Source organism: Spermophilus citellus (genome assembly GCF_964194105.1).
Source record: "Spermophilus citellus genome assembly, contig: SCAFFOLD_172, whole genome shotgun sequence".
Lineage (NCBI taxonomy): Eukaryota > Metazoa > Chordata > Mammalia > Rodentia > Sciuridae > Spermophilus > Spermophilus citellus.
The window spans coordinates 1-16,965 of record NW_027672868.1 but is presented as its reverse complement, the minus strand read 5'-3'; positions in this window follow the sequence as shown (position 1 = coordinate 16,965).

Genomic DNA, 16,965 nt, shown 5'->3' with positions numbered 1-16,965 from the left:
TTTGCCTTGTGAGTGTCAATATTATCTGACGGCTCTTACTTAATTTTTTAAAATATTATTTAGTTCTTAATGAATTTCCTATTTATTTTTTATGTGGTGCTGAGGATCGAACCCAGGGCTTCATACATGCTAGGCAAGCTCTCTACCACTAGTCTACAACTCCAGCCCCTCTTCCATTATTTACAGGAAATTTTTGCCCATTTCTGGAGACTTCTAGGTCCACACATTGTAATACATTACTATCATAAGTCAGTTTTTGTAATCTTATTTGTACATTTTTTTTTCACTAAAATTTCCTTATCAATGTTCTTTCTGAATATGTGTAATGGATTTTCTGTGAAATTATCTGCCATGGAATGAATGTCAAGATGGACAAAGATTGCTCTTTTGAGAGATGGTGTAAATTGTAGTTGAATAAGAGGATGTGTAAGATAATAAATCTGTGGATATTTACAATTTGGTTGGTTAATTTTTTCTTTATTTTTTCATTGTATATAGTAGGTTCCATGCTATAGACTGGGTTTCCTCATATCAGTTAATTGCTTCACAAATTAAGATATGCATGACTTTTGTTTATATTGCCAATAATGTTATATGTGCTTTTGCTTGTATAAATATTAAGCCTCTTTTGTCTATGACTTTTGTATTTTATCTTGATTGGCTTTGAATTCTGCCCATGTATGTAGAAATTGAAATTTCCTATATGTAAATGTAATGGGGATTGATGGCTGAGATACTCTAATGCTGAACTACAACCCAAGCTCCTTTTCACTTGTAGTTTGAGTGAGATTCTCATTAAGTTATTGAGGATGTTTTGAAATTGCAATTCTCCTGCCTCAGACTTCCTAGTAGCTGAGATTTCATGCATGCCTATCATTTGTATATTGATGAGTCTGTTCTTATTTATAGGATGAAGACCACATTATTTTAAATGTAGCTTGAGAAATGTTGCAAATCTCTTTATCTTTTAATTTTCATTGTAATCAAAACCACAAAATAAAACTTACTGTCTCCAAAATTTTAAATATTCAGTAATATTGATTCAAATTGTTATGCAATATATCTCTAAAAAGTTTACATCTCAAACAAACAAACAAACAAAGAAACAAACAAACAAACAATGCCTAGGAAGCAAGGGCTCATTTCTTTCTCCCCATCACAAAACCATTCTCTTTTGTTCAGAAAGCTGTTTTTTAGTTTAGAGATGTCATGTTCTAGAATTCTGAAATATTCTTTCTGTGACATATTTCAGTTAACCTAGTGTATATGTATTTTGTCAAATACATAATTTGAATAAATTAGTTGACTTCAAAGTTCTAGTTTCTATATTCCAAATTGGCTCATCTGTTGTTTTCAAGGGATATTTGATTTGCATCCCCCATGATGGCTCTGTTGAATAACAAGTTAGAACACTGTGTGAAATGTTTTTAATTTGCTATTGATGTTAGGGCTTATTACCACACTCACTCAGAAATCCATCTACCTAATTCCATGTCTGCATTTACAATTGAATGCTGTAACTTATAGTATACTTTTTAGCAGGGAAATATTGTAATGTAATTTCTAGTTTGTGGGATATTCATACAATTTAAAGGATGGATTTCTCTCAAAAAAATTTAACAACAGGAGTTTGATTATTATTACCTGGAGCCTATAGTTAAATTTAAGTAACATAAACAACTTTTTCTTTTAATTCTATCTCTCAATTCTTGAACAACAGCATGCTCAAGAGTGTTCAATCTTTGAGCACTCTTTGAACATCCCTATCACTTTTGACTTCAAATTTTATTCCATGTTGGTTACAAAATAACTATCACTTAAATAATTATTAACCTTTGTTTAATACATAAATTTGGTCTATCCAATATAATATCCCACTTGCAATTAAGAACAGAGATTCTATATGTCTACAATGGTTTCAAAATATTTTCAAAATCTTATGCTTTGCAATTACCATTTTACTTCACTGTATCTCCCTTTTCAGTAAATGGGGATTGATGTCTCCTAGTATGACAGTGATTCTTTGTTTTCATTCAACTTTCTAAATGTATTCTTTGTGTTTTGGGAAGTAGGATGTACGTTGCAAATGTATGAACTCTTAATTCAGAACTCAGGAAAAGGTTCTTTTTCTCTATTTTGCCTCTTTTCAAAGGTTTTTTTTTTTTTTTTAATTTAAAACGTCTTCTATGTCCATTAACTGTCTTAAACTATGTTTGGTGTACTATAAATTAGACAGCCCAGGTTTTGTTCAGTCACTTTTTTTATTGGTTGTTCACAACATTACATAGCTCTTCACATATCATATTTCATACATTTGATTCAAGTGGGTTATGAACTCCCATTTTTACCCCGTATACAGATTGCAGAATCACATTGGTTACACATCCACATTTTTACATATTGCCATACTAGTGACTGTTGTATTCTGCTATCTTTCCTATCCTCTACTATCCCCCCTCCCCTCCCCTCCCATCTTCTCTTTCTACCCCATCTACTGTAATTCATTTCTCTCTCTTTATTTTTTCCCTTTCCCCTCACATCCTCTTATATGTAATTTTGTATAACAATGAGCGTCTCCTTCTATTTCCACGTAATTTCCCTTCTCTCTCCCTTTCCCTCCCACCTCTCATCCCTGTTTAATGTTAATCTTTTTCTCATGCTCTTCCTCCCTGCTCTGTTTTTAGTTGCTCTCCTTATATCAAAGAATACATTTGGCATTTGTTTTTTAGGGATTGGCTAGCTTCACTTAGCATAATTTTCTCTAATGCCATCCATTTCCCTGCAAATTCCCTATTTTTGTCATTTTATAGTGCTGAGTAATACTCCATTGTGTATAAATGCCACATTTATAATCCATTCATCTATTGAAGGGCATCTAATTTGGTTCCACAGTCTAGATATTGGGAATTGTGCTGCTATGAACATCGATTTAGCAGTATCCCTATAGTATGCTCTTTTAAGGTCTTCAGGGAATAGTCTGAGAAGAGCAATAGCTGGATCAAATGGTGGCTCCATTCCCATCTTTCCCAGGAATCTCCATACTGGTTTCCAAATTGGCCGTTCCAATTTGCAGTCCCGCCAGCAATGTACAATTGTACCCTTTTCCCCACATCCTCGCCAGCACTTGTTGTTGTTTGTCTTCATAATGGCTGCCAATCTTACTGGAGTGAGATGGTATCTTAGGGTGGTTTTGATTTGCATTTCTCTGACTGCTAGAGATGGTGAGCATTTTTTCATGTACTTGTTGATTGATTGTATATCCTCCTCTGAGAAGTGTCTGTTCAGGTCCTTGGCCCATTTGTTGATTGGGTTATTTGTTATCTTATTGTCTAATTTTTTGAGTTCTTTGTATACTCTGGATATTAGGGCTCTATCTGAAGAACGAGGAGTAAAAATTTGTTGCCATGATATAGGCTCCCTATTTACCTCTCTTATTGTTTCTCTTTCTGAAAAAAAAAAAAAACTTTTTAATTTGAGTAAGTCCCATTTGTTGATTCCTGTTTTTAACTCTTGTGCTATGGGTGTCCTATTAAGGAATTTGGAGCCCAACCCCACAATATATAGATAGAAGAAAAAGTTGTCTCCTATCAGACACAGAGTCTCTGATTTGATATCGAGCTCCTTGATCCATTTTGAGTTAACTTTTGTGCATGGTGAGAGAAAGGGATTCAGTTTCATTTTGTTGCATATGGATTTCCAGTTTTCCCAGCACCATTTGTTGAAGATGTTATCCTTCCTCTATTGCATGCTTTTAGCCCCTTTATCAAATATAAGATAATTGTAATTTTGGGTATTGGTTTCTGTGTCCTCTATTCTGTACCATTGGTCCACCCGCCTGTTTTGGTACCAGTACCATGCTGTTTTTGTTACTATTACTCTGTAGTACAGTTTGAAATCTGGTATTGCTATACCTCCTGATTCACACTTCCTGCTTGGAATTTATTTTGCTATTCTGCGTCTTTTATTTTTCCATATGAATTTCATGATTGCTTTATCTATTTCTACAAGAAATGCCGTTGGGATTTTGATTGGCATCGCATTAAACCTGTAGAGAACTTTTGGTAATATCACCATTTTGATGATGTTAGTTCTGCCTATCCATGAACAGGCTATATTTTTCCATCTTCTAAGATCTTCTTCTATTTCTCTCTTTAAGGTTCTGTAGTTTTCATTGTATAAATCTTGCACCTCTTTTGTTAGGTTGATTCCCAAGTATTTTATTTTTTTGAGGATATTGTGAATGGAGTGGTTTTCCTCATTTCCAGTTCAGAAGATTTGTTGCTGATATACAAGAATGCCGTTGATTTATGTGTGTTGATTTTATATCCTGCTAATTTGCTGAATTCATTTATTAGCTCTAATAGTTTCTTTGTAGACTCTCTTTTGTCTCTAGGTATAGGATCATATCATCCACAAATAGTGATAATTTAAGTTCTTCTTTTCCTGTCTTAATGCCTTTAATTTCTTTCATTTGTCTAATTGCTCTGGCCAGTATTTTGAGAACTATATTGAATAGAATTGGAGAGAGAGAGCATCCCTGTCTTGTTCCAGATTTTAGAGGGAATGCCTTCAGTTTTTCTCCATTTATAATGATGCTAGCCTGAGGCTTAGCATATATAGCTTTTACAGTGTTGAGGTAAGTTCCTGTTATCCCTAGTTTTTCTAGTGTTTTGAACATAAAGGGATGCTGTACTTTGTCGAATGCTTTTTCTGCATCTATCGAGATGATCATATGGTTCTTATCTTTAAGTCTATTGATGTGGTGAATAACGTTTATTGATTTCCGTATATTGAACCAGCCTTGCATCCCAGGGATAAAACCTACTTGATCATGGTGCATGATCTTTTTGATATGTTTTTGTATCCGATTTGCCAGAATTTTATTGAGGATTTTTGCATCTAAATTCATTAGGGATATTGGTCTGTAGTTTTCTTTCTTTGAGGTGTCTTTATCTGGTTTGGGAATCAGGGTGATATTGGCCTCATAGAATGAATTTGGAAGTTCTCCCTCTTTTTCTATCTCCTGAAATAGATTGTAGAGTATTGGTATTAGTTCTTCTTTAAAGTTCTTGTAAATCTCTGCTGTATATCCATCTGGTCCTGGGCTTTTCTTCGTTGGTAATCTTTTGATGGCTTCTTCTATTTCCTCACTTGAAATTGGTCTGCTTATGTTGTTTATATCATCCTGACTCAATCTGGGTAGTTCATATGTCTTAAGGAATTTATTGATGCCTTCACTATCTTCTATTTTATTAGAGTATAGTGTTTCAAAATAATTTCTAATTATCTTCTGTATTTCTGAATTGTCTGTTGTGATGTTGCCTTTTTCATCTCGTAAGCTAGTAATTTAGGTTCTCTCTCTTCTTCTCTTTGTTAGCATGGCTAGTGGTCTATAAATTTTATTTATTTTTTCAAAGAACCAACTTTTGTCAATTTTTTGATTGTTTCTTTTGTTTCAATTTTATTGATTTCAGCTCTAATTTTAATTATTTCTTGCCTTCTACTGTATTTGCTGCTGATTTGTTCTTCTTTTTCTAAGGCTCTGAGGTGTAGTGTGAGGTCATTCATTTGTTGGCTTTTCCTTCTTTTAAAGAATGAACTCCATGAAATGAATTTTCCTCTTAGTACTGCTTTCATAGTGTCCCAGAGATTTCAATGTGTTGTGTCTGAGTTTTCATTTACCCCTAAGAATTTTTAAATTTCCTCTTTGATGTCTTCTGTAACCCTTTGTTCATTCAGTAGCATATTGTTTAATCTCCATGTGATGTAGGATTTTTCCTTTCTCATTTTATTGTTGATTTCCAATTTCATTCCATTATGATCAGATAAAATGCATGGTAGTATCTCTACTCCTTTGTAATTGCTAAGATTTGCCCTGTGACATAATATATGGTCTATTTTTGAGAAGGATCCATGTGCTGCTGAGAAGAAAGTGTATCCACTTGATGTTGGGTGATATATTCTATATATCAATTAAGTCTAAATTATTAATTGTATTATTGAGCTCTATGGTTTATTTATTCAACTTTTGTTTGGAAGATATGTCTAGTGGTGAGAGAGGTGTGTTAAAATCTCTCATGATTATTGTGTTGTGGTCTATTTGACTCTTGAACTTGAGAAGAGTTTTTTTGATGAACATAGCTGCACCATTGTTTGGGGCATATATATTAATGATCGTCAAGTCTTGTTGGTGTATGGTTCCCTTGAGCAGTATGTAGTGTCCTTGTTTATCCCTTTTGATTAACTTTGGCTTGAAATCTATTTTATTTGATACAAGTATGGACACCCCTGCTTGCTTCCTGGGTCCGTATGAGTGATATGATTTTTCCCAACCTTTCACCTTCAGTCTGTGTATGTCTTTTCCTATCAGATGAGTCTCCTGTAGGCAGCATATTGTTGGATCTTTTTTTAAAATACATTTTACCAGCCTATGTCTTTTGATTGATGCATTTAAGCCATTAACATTTAGGGTTACTATTGAGATATGGTTTGTATTTCCAGCCATATTTGATTATGTATGTTACTTAACTTGATTTGTTTTTCCTCTATGATTAGTTTTTCCTTTACTATACTACCTCCTGCTGTTGGTTTTCATTGTTATTTTTCATTTCCTCTTCCTGTAATGTTTTGCCAAGGATGTTTTGAAGAGCTGGTTTTCTAGCTGCAAATTCTTTTAACTTTTGTTTACGTGGAAGATTTTTATTTCATCTTTAATCCTGAAGCTTAATTTCGCTGGATACATGATTCTTGGTTGGAACCCTTTTTCTTTCAGTGTTTGAACTATGTTGTTCCAGGATTTTCTAGCTTTCAGAATCTGTGTTGAAAGATCAGCAGTTATCCTGATTGGTTTACCCCTAAATGTAATCTGCTTCCTCTCTCTTGTGGCTTTTAAGATTCTCTCCTTATTCTGTATGTTGGGCATCTTCATTATTATGTGTTTTGGTGTGGATCTCTTATGATTTTGTACATTCGGTGTCCTGTAGGCTTCTAGTATTTGGATTTCTTTTTCATTCTTTAAGTCTGGGAAGTTTTCTAGTATTATTTCATTAAATAGATTGCTTATTCGCTTGGTTTGGATTTCTATACCCTCTTGTATCCCAATAACTCTTACGTTTGGTTTCTTGATGTTATCCCATAATTCTTGGATGTTCTGCTCATGATTTCTTAACATTCTTGCTGAGCTTTCTATGCTCTTTTCAAGTTGCAAAACTTTGTCTTTGTTGTCTGAAGTTCTATCTTCTAAGTGTTCTACTCTGCTGGTATTACTCTCATTTGAGTTTTTAATTTGGTTTATTGTTTCCTGCATTTCCAGGATTTCTGTTTGTTTGTTTTTTATATCCTCTATCTCCCTATAGAGTTGATCTTTTGCTTCTTGGATTTGTTTATGTAATTCATTGTCAAAATGATCCTTCATTGTCTGAATTTGCTGTATAATGTCTTCCTTGAGACTCCAGATCAGCTGAAGAATGTATATCCTGAACTCTTTGTCTGACATTCTGTCAGCTGCAGATATTACCTCGTCTAATGTTGAATTGACCTGTATTGTTTGTGGTCCTTTCTTTCCTTGTCTTTTCATACTGCTCATGATTCTTTCTGGCTTTGTGAAACTGTTGTGTTAATGTTTTCCCCTTATATATTTGTATTGTTCTTGTATAGCTCCAAAATCCCTCTTTTGCAGAGAAAGACAATGTTAACAGTTCCCAATATCAACAGTACATTATCTAAGTACAAGTTTTTGTTATTAATACATTTGTAGTTAGATTCTAAGTCTATAGATATTGGTTTTAATTATTACTTAAGAATATATTCATTAGTTTCATAAAAGGCATACCATATCTTGTGGCATATAGAAAACTTAATTTCAGACGAAGGATGTTATACTTAGAGGGAAATGAGTGAGGGTATGAGGTTAAACTAACTTAGCACCTTTGGAGAACTCTTACCAACAGACTGGTAATTTATGCAAGAATGTATAGACTCAACCTCCTATCTGTATTTAGATAGTTAACCTATGTATAGATAGCAAAAGTTAGGAGATTGAAAGTGGGATAGAGAGAATACAAATAAAAAAAGAAAAAAATAACAAGGAAAAAAGAGAAATAAGAGAAGGAAAAGGAAAGTAAGATAGAAATAAAGAAAAAAATGGGGGAAGGTGGGGTATATGCAATTCCTCTATGTTATATTACTTTGGTAATTTGGTTGTTCATGCACAGTTCTTGGTTTCACATATGTTGAAGTTGTGGAAGAGAGAGAAGAAAAGAGAGAAAGAAAGAGGAAAATAAGTCTCTCAGAACGCTGTTTTCCTTGCTTCCAGTAGGTGGCATTATCTATTCTTAGCTTGAGCCTCTGTATTCAGGATGATGGGTATAGCCAGTGTGAAAGGAAATGACCTTCCACCTGTATCTTCCCTATTCTAGTCTCTGAGGTAGAAACCAGGTGCCTGTACAGTTGTTGTTTTGTGTTGATAGCTATAACCCCCAAAAGCTTGTGGGAAATATTTTGGGTTATCACAGCTAAGGGTGGGGGAGTTGGAAACCCGGTACCTGGATCAGCCACAGAACCATGCTGGTAGCCTCACCCCCTTTGATGGGTTTTAAGGGTTGATGGGCTTCCTCCAGACTAGCACATGGGGTGGGGCCGGACTTCCTCCTCTGGTCTGGCTTGGCCCCAGGCGGCTTCCTCCTCTGGTCTGGCTTGGCGCCAGGCGGCTTCCTCCTTCGGTCTGGCTTGGCGCACGCTGGGCGGCTTCCTCCTCTGGTCACATTCAGTCACTTTTGTATGTGTCACTTTTTTATCACTTTGCTTTCAGTATGTGTGTGTCCTTAGATTTAGAGTATCTTGTGGACCACCTATAGTTGTAATATTTAGAGTTAATTCATATAGCCAAGGTTTGTTTTGATCAGACATTTGTAATGTTGCATTTGCCGACAAAAAATATCTAACAATGAAGACTCTCCTACTCATACATTGTATGGGTATCAACTTGACTTCACTTTATTAAAAATTGAATCATATTTATGTGTCCTTTCAAAATTATATTATTGTTATAGGTATATATACCTACTGACAGTTTTGTTTTTATGCTTCTGTCTTTCAAATTCTATTGCAAAATTACATGTTTTGAGACCCATAATTACAATAAAATAGAATTGTTTGTGCCAAGAAATGTTTAAAATTTTGTATGACTTGTGTTTATTTGCACACTTACATTTTAGTATGAAGGATTTCCTTTAGTACTTTTTGGCGAACAGATCTAGTGTTGATGAATAGTGTGTTCATTTTATCTTTAAAGTCTTAATTTTTATTCTCTTTTGAATGATAGTAGCTGTGAATATAATGTCTTGGTTGATACTTTTATTCTTTCATCTCAGAAAATAGTCACAAATCCCTTTCTGTGTTGTGAAATTTCGACTAAGGATTTCACAATTCTATAGTTACACATTTCTAGCTGACCCATCTTTTTATTTGGATGCTCTGAATATTCTCTGTAAGTTTTAAAACTTGGATTAAAACCGGCTTTGAGTCTTTACAACTTGGAGATTATCGGGCTACTTGGATGTTTTATTTTTCTTATTTTCTGAGATGCATTTATTAATACTGGAAAGAGAACTACTAGTTTGCATTTTTTTTTTATTTTGGCTGGCCTTGAAAATTTGATCCTTCTGGCTCAACCTCCTATATTGCTATGTACAACCACCCCTGACTCTTTCAGACATTTTCTAAAGAAAGTCTTTAAACACACATTTTCTGCTTATTACTATTAACAATTCTTGACTACATTTTATTCTATTTTTTTTTTTTGGTGTGGGTTAAGTTCAGTAAACTTCTTTTAAATGATAATTTACTATTCCCTTTGAGTAATTCATAACTTACTTTTCTTACAGTAGATTTAGCCATTTTTTTTCTGTTGGTAACCAGGAATCCCTTTTTGAAAAGTCCCCAAATATTCACGTTTCACATTTATTTTTTAATGAAACAGAAGAAAGTTGATAGATTTTAAAAATATATTGTGAAGGAGGAAAGGCTTTGTGTATCACAATGTATTTTCTTATACTATATTACTCTCCATAGAAATGTACTCATCTTGGATACTGTGAACACTAAGATGATTTGGAAATTTCTCGAAGTAATTTTCTGTATACAGTTTTATTTGATTTATATATTTCTGCAGTAACAATGGGCTTAGATTTAATAATCTACTCCCCTGCTTATGTTCCTTTATTGCTGTAATTGCCCATGTTTGCAAAATATATTCAGCCCAGTACAGTAAGTAAACATGATTGTTATTTTTATTTCAGCCATAAATTCTCATCATCCTCAAGAAATTTTACCAGAGCAGGGAATGAGAGAGAAAGAGGGAAGATATGGAAAGTGTGACCCTGACTATTTACAACTAAGAAAAAAATGGGAAAATATAGGTGAGAGTAAAGTTCAAAAATCGTATTACAGTGGTCAAAACAAATTTGTAGTCCCTATTTATGATAAAAATTTTATGGTCAAAAGACTGTAGGGAAAATTAATATCTGAAAAATATTCATTTTATTCAACTTACTTTTGAGGAGCTGTATATGTCTTTGAAAATATATCCACAGCCATTTTTTAAGTGAAAGGAAATGTGGAAAATCTGGTCTATGCATCAGTTTTTAACTTGGCCAAGTATAAATGTAGCACTGAGTTAATCTTCCAGTCAAACATTTGCACAGAGAAGATATTTCTAAAAGTGATACTATGAGAGTTTCTTTACAAAATGTCCATTTTCTGCAACAAAACAGTAATTTCTTTTTGTGCCCAAATAGATGATATTAAGAAGTTTAGAAAGTTTTCTACTTCCCCAGTATTGCTCAATGACAATTCTGATACAGATTTATGGAAAGTGCACTATATACATAATGCTATAAGTAACACCATTAGCCATGTCTCTACCCTGAGTAATTACCAGTATATTTATATTGGTGATAAAAATTATGAATATAGAGAAACTCCTAGTTATTTTCTAAAGGAAATTAGCAAGATGAAAAATGTGGGGAAAGTCTTGCTTCAGTGCTCAAAAACCATTACTCATCCAAATATTCACAGTCAAGGCAAAACTTGCAAGTGTAAGGTATTTTAAAGGGTTTTAATCACAGTGCAGAGCTTGGTCAATACAAGAGAATTTATAGAGAAATTTAAAGAATATATCAAACCATCAGCTTGCTCAACATCTTTTAAATACAGTAGATACTATGACAGTGATAAATCCTACAAACTTAAAGAATGCGGAAAAACTTTTAGTGAAAGGTTACAACTTGTGAAACATCAGAGTATTTATACTGAAGACAAGACCTGTAAATGTAAAAGTTGTGGCAAAGCCTTAAAAAATGTTTTCAACACTTACTCAACACAAAAATATTTACTCTGCAGATAAGACCTACCAATGTGAAGAATGCAAGACACTCAAGGACTTTACTCAACATCACAGTGTTCATACAGGAGATATGCCATGCAAATGCAAAGAATGTGACAAAACTTCTAATACAAGCTCCAATCTTATTTGTCACCAGGGGACACACCCTGGAGAGATGCCCCACACATGTAAACAATTTTGTGAAGCATTTAGTCAAAAACCAAGCCTTAAAAATCACCAGAGAATTCATATTGGAGAGGAGCCCTACAAATGTAAAGTGTGTGGCAAAATTTTTAATAGAAACTCATATCTTGAATGCCACAACAGGATTCATACTGAAGAGAAGCCCTACAAATGTAAAGTGTGTGGCAAAAGTTTTAATAGAAACTCAACTCTTTATTGCCACAACAGGCTTCATACTGGAGAAAAGCTTTTCAAATGTAAAGTGTGTGGCAATAGTTTTAATACAAACTCAAATCTTAAGTGCCACAACAGGATTCATACTGGAGAGAAGCCCTACAAATGTAAAGTGTGTGGCAATAGTTTTAATACAAACTCAAATCTTGATCATCACAACAGGATTCATACTGGAGAGAAGCCCTACAAATGTAAAGTGTGTGGCAAAAGTTTTAATAGAAACTGGCATCTTGAGCACCACAACAGGATTCATACTGGAGAGAAGCCCTACAAATGTAAAGTGTGTGGGAAAAGTTTTAATAGAAACGCAACTCTTTATTGCCACAACAGGCTTCATACTGGAGAGAAGCCCTACAAATGTAAAGTGTGTGGCAATAGTTTTAATACAAACTCAAATCTTGATCATCACAACAGGATTCATACTGGAGAGAAGCCCTACAAATGTAAAGTGTGTGGCAAAAGTTTTAATAGAAACTGGCATCTTGAGCGCCACAACAGGATTCATACTGGAGAGAAGCCCTACAAATGTAAATTATGTGGCAAGAGTTTTAATATAAAATCATCACTTACTGAGCACCAGCGAATCCACACTGGAGAGAAGCCCTACAAATGTATAGATTGTGACAAAGCTTTTAATAGAATCTCACAGCTTAATTGTCACAAAAGGATTCATTCTGGAGAGAAGCCCTACAGATGTAAAGATTGTGGCAAAGCTTTTAATACAAAATCATCACTTACTCAACACCAGAGAACCCATACTAGAGAGAAGTCCTATAAATGTGAAGAATGGTAAACCTTTTAAAATTGAAGATCACATCTTACTAAACAGTACAGATTTTATACTGGAGAGAAGGTTTACAAGTGAAAACATTGCATCAGTGTCTTTAAGGTTGAATCAACCCTTATTTCACAGTAGTTCAACACTATTTCACACCAGAGATATGATAGCACAGAAATTATACAAGTGTAAAATAGGTGTCATAGTCTCCAACAGTTCTTCACACCCTACTCAGCACCTCAGAATTCATACGAGTGAGAGCACATGTAGAAAAATTTTTGCAAAGTTTTGGCCATTAATCAAACATTTTTGAAACACTGGAGGATTCATAGCATATAGAAACCCGAAGAATGTGTCCAAGACTGTATTCAAATTTCAGACATTTTTTAATTACTTACCTCATACCTGTACCAAGGGTGGAGCAACATTTGTCCAAAGTATGTACCTTGGATAACAGCAAAGTATTTACAATAAAAAATCACCTTGAAAAATATAAAAAATGTAGTATTTTTTTTTATCTATAGCCCATCCCTTGAAGCATTTGGGACCTAGGAGGGAAAAAATCATTTAGATATAGAAAATGGATAATTTCTTTTCACATTTGCTAAAAATTTTTGTAACAACTTCATCTGATAATGTAGAAATAAGGATATACAAATATATAATAGTGCATCCCTAAAAGGATATAATTTTACTATAAATCAACAATTGCTAAATATTCTCATTTTTCACAACTGGAGACAATATAATTCTCATAGTTGATTATTACAGAAGTCTCTTAAGATTTATATGAAATTTTAATTTTTTTATTTTTTATTCTTTTACATAACTAAGGGAACTTAATCAGTAAACTGCATCCCCAGAATTTTTTTTTATTTTTACTTAGAGATAGGGTTTGCTAAGTTGTATAGGGCCTCACTAAGTTATGAAGCCTGGCTTTTACCTTGCAAAGCTTCTCTCATCCCTAGGGTCACAGGCATGGACCACCATGCCCTTTTTACAGAGCATTTTTACTTATATTTCATTACAGATGCAATTTGTTTCTAAATAAAGTGTGAATTTCTTAATGTTAACCTTGTCATGCATTTAATGATGTTATTAGGTCACACATCTCCCACTAGTCACATTGCTAATGGATTGATGCAATAGTAAAACATTCTATTGGGTAAATAATGCTATATCATCTTCGTTAATTATTTCATATGTTTAATTAAGTTTTATTTGGAGAATATTATTTATGTAAATTATATACTCTTTTGTTTGTAATTATGGAAAAATTAAGTTATAGGAATGACCCAGGAATACTAAAATAATGCCCAGATATCCCTAGTTTGAATTATGAATTTAAAATTTCACCTTATAGTGTTGCAGTACTCCCTAAGGGATCTACAACTCTGGAGAGTTATACAAGCTCCCAATCAGGGAGATGACAAAGACCCAAGAGACTAGGTGCCAACGTGCATATTCAGGTAAAAGAGGAGGGTTGCTGAAGGGGGAATTAGTCTCAATGTTTCCTGGTGAATCCTCATTATCCACAGGCTCATCCTGACTCTTGGACTGAAGAAATCATGCAGTTCCTCATGAATTCCATGACTTTCATCACTGAGGAGACTAGACTCACCTTAAGTGTAGGAAAAACATCCCAATTTGGGACCACCTCTTTAGTCTTGGATACCTAGTAGAAAAGTGTAACCAGAAACATGTAAAATGATGACTGTAAAAAGAAAAAGACATACTATAGGAGCATTTATGCCCCCACAGTTTTTTATTTCATTATATATTGTGATTTTGTAGACCTTTTTTGTTCTAGTTAATAACTTACAATACAATGTTTGTTATACTTATTGATTATACTTTAGATAGCATGTGTCATGGTCTCTCAGACCCCTCTGTATCCAGGAATTATAAGATACTATCAACTATCCCTGTCCCTTTTCAGATCTTAAAGCTGCAAGACATGACATCACAGAGAGAGAAACACAATTTTGATTGAAATAAACCTCTAGACTCTCATCTACAAGTCCTGTTCAAAAAAGTAAAAACACAATATTCTCTTTATATGTGAGCTTTTGGGGTCAACAAAACACCACCCACAAACATGCATTTAACTTTATTTGGGAAAATAAATATTGAAATATAATGATAAGTTCTAGGAGAATAATATTCATAGTGTTTTTTATTCCCAAGGGTAAATCTCTATGTTTCATGTTCATCTCCACATTATTTTATGCAGAAAACTGTCTTAATTTTGCATATGAGAGTTTTAACTATTTATAAAGGAAAGAATCAGTACTAGAGGTCTAAGGAAAATCCTAAAGATCTTCCCTTTTCATGTGACTGCATGATGTCTGAATATCCTTGATGAAACAGCTAAAGAATGCCAATTTCTCAATGCATCTGGCTTGGTCACTCACTCATTGGAACCCCAATTTATTGAGTCATCTCAAGGCTATCACTCCCTCCTCTAGGATCTGACCTGGCTGGGGAGGATGTACTGTTCTTCACGGGATCACTAGGTCATCCAAGATGTTAGAATGAAGTTTTCTTTGTTCTAACTTGTATATATTCAGCCTCACTTTCAATACAAGTTAGAACAAGACTTCAGATTATCACCTGTAGAGAGGATGCTTTGCCCAAGACTTCCCAGTCAGGACCAGGAAAACTGTTTGGGACTTTCTAGTACATAGGTTCAGTGTGTGGATTTTCCTAGTCTGGCAATACAGTTTCCTGTGTCTGTTAGTTTGCTTTCTCTCTTTCTTTCATAGTATTAGTCAAAAAAACACTGTCTTGTGTGAAGAGAGTGTCTTCCTTATCTATTGGACCTGACCTGCCAAGTTGAGCAGCTGCCCACATGCTTAATGTCACAAACACATGTATGTGTTATCTAATCAGTAACTAGCGTATCTTTCAACTGCATTTTTTTTTTTTTTTGGCATGGGGAAGGAAATTGAGAATGCTTTCTTTGAGTGCACACAACACTATTAATAGTATACATAGCTCGGCTATGTAATGTTTCCTCTCTACTCAACTTGTAAGTATTTCTCTTGTGCTGCCTTGTAAAAAAAATAGAAAGAGTTGTAAATCAAAATTTTGTGATAATTGACAAAAACAGCATGGTACTGGTACCAAAACAGGCGGGTGGACCAATGGTATAGAATAGAGGACACAGAGACTAATCCACAAAGTTACAACTATCTTATATTTGATAAAGGAGCTAAAAGCATGCAATGGAGGAAGGATAGCATCTTCAACAAATGGTGTTGGGAAAACTGGAAATCCATATGCAACAAAATGAAACTGAATCCCTTTCTCTCGCCATGCACAAAAGTTAACTCAAAATGGATCAAGGAGCTTGATATCAAATCAGAGACTCTGCATCTGATAGAAGAAAAAGTTGGCTCCTATCTACATATTGTGGGGTCGGGCTCCAAATTCCTTAATAGGACACCCATAGCACAAGAGTTAATAACAAGAATCAACAAATGGGACTTACTTAAACTAAAAAGTTTTTATTTTTTTCTCAGCAAGAGAAACAATAAGAGAGGTAAATAGGGAGCCTACATCCTGGGAACAAATTTTTACTCCTCACACTTCAGATAGAGCCCTAATATCAAGAGTATACAAAGAACTCAAAAAATTAGACAATAAGAAAACAAATAACCCAATCAACAAATGGGCCAAGGACCTGAACAGACACTTCTCAGAGGAGGATATACAATCAATCAACAAGTACATGAAAAAATGCTCACCATCTCCTGCAGTCAGAGAAATGCAAATCAAAACCACCCTAAGATACCACCTAACTCCAGTAAGATTGGAAGCCATTATGAAGTCAAACAACAACAAGTGCTGGCGAGGATGTGGAGAAAAGTGTACACTTGTACATTGCTGGTGGGACTGCAAATTGGAGCGGCCAATTTGGAAAGCAGTATGGAGATTCCTGGGAAAGAAGGGAATGGAGCCACCATTTGATCCAGCTATTGATCTTCTCAGACTATTCCCTGAAGACCTTAAAAGAGCGTACTATAGGGATACTGCTACATCGATGTTCATAGCAGCACAATTCCCAATAGCTAGACTGTGGAACCAACCCAGATGCCCTTCAATAGATGAATGGATAAAAAAAATGTGGCATCTATATACAATGGAGTACTATGCAGCAATAAAAAATGACAAAATCATACAATTTGCAGGGAAATGGATGGCACTAGAGCAGATTATGCTTAGTGAAGCTAGCCAATCCCTAAAAAACAAATACCAAATGTCTTCTTTGATATAATGAGAGCAACTATGAACAGAGCAGGGAGGAAGAGCAGGAAGAAAAGATTAACATTAAACAGAGACATGAGATGGGAGGGAAAGGGAGAGAAAAGGGAAATTGCCTGGA